The sequence below is a fragment of the Pleurodeles waltl genome, chromosome 5, assembly GCF_031143425.1.
Source record: "Pleurodeles waltl isolate 20211129_DDA chromosome 5, aPleWal1.hap1.20221129, whole genome shotgun sequence".
NCBI lineage: Eukaryota > Metazoa > Chordata > Amphibia > Caudata > Salamandridae > Pleurodeles > Pleurodeles waltl.
This window is the reverse complement of record NC_090444.1, coordinates 1,604,759,036-1,604,760,046: the sequence shown is the minus strand read 5'-3', so window position 1 is coordinate 1,604,760,046 and position 1,011 is coordinate 1,604,759,036. Positions and strand designations below refer to the sequence as shown.

Here is a 1,011-nt window from a genome sequence, read left to right as displayed (position 1 = left end):
ATTCCTTTTTGAATTTCAATAAAAACTATTTTAAAACGTATCTGTTCTTATCAGTTTAATATCTGATAGGTCCTCTATCTGGGGACCATATATTAAATTGATTTTTGGAACAGGGAGATGGAATAGGAGCTTGCTCTGTCCACTCCACGCATCAACCTGGTATTGCAGTACCTCCAGGAATGGTGCACTTCCCCACCCGGGGAAAAACATGATGTTGAAAAAAAAGATGCAAAAGTAGCGTTTCACTGGCTTTCTGTAAAGTGGCGCTAATGTCTTTGGTGGCAGCCGTGTCTTGTTTTATTTATTTATTGATTTATTTATTTAATTATTTATTTCGTTTTAGCCCTTTCTTGAGGAGGAGCAAGATAGGAACACTAAAACAGGAAAAAAAAGAGAGGAGTGGGGCAGCTGCCTGTGGCAGAACAGAAGAGTTGGACACTGTCCATGTCTTCTCTGGGTAGAAGGAAGAGGCAGAGTCCTTTTCCTTCTTTGCCCACCCCCGCCCGTTCACGAACAGCTGAGCCTTATCTATAGGCCTAAGCTACAGGGCAACAGAGTCCTGGGTAAGCGAGGGCGAGGTGGCAACAGAGTCCTGGGTAAGCGAGGTGCCGGCCACTTGCTGCCAGGGTGCTGTCCAGGGTGGCCAGGCCTTCTGACAAAGGGGCTGGACGCAGTGGACAGGAAGGGGAGGGGCATGTAAAAACTAGAAACTGGGCAACGTGGGTATGCTAATGGGCGCATAATGAGGCGACTGCTGAGGATTCTGGGAGCCGGAAGACCCCCGACGCCAGGGCCTCTTTTTCCTTTTGTCACTCGCTGAGCTCTTGCCAAGAGATGAGGAAAAGAGGCGAAAGGCCCGTGAACGGCCAAGGAAAGGACGACGCCAGCCCAAGTCAGCCAGGGAGACCGGCCGGTGAGGTGAGAATTCTGGCGCCTTTTTGGGTTATCGCTTCTCGGTCTTTTGGCTAAGCTCAAGCATATGCTTGGTTCTTGTTGAGAGGTGGGGTGATT

The 1,011-nt window shown here is 49.2% G+C and overlaps 1 non-coding gene across 1 annotated transcript; it reads left to right on the top strand.

Moving 5' to 3' along the window:
* On the top strand, nucleotides 1–193 carry LOC138297564 (U2 spliceosomal RNA). Its single transcript, XR_011204162.1, has one exon. It is a non-coding gene; the product is annotated as a U2 spliceosomal RNA (small nuclear RNA).
* The last annotated feature ends 818 nt before the right edge of the window (nucleotides 194–1,011 follow it).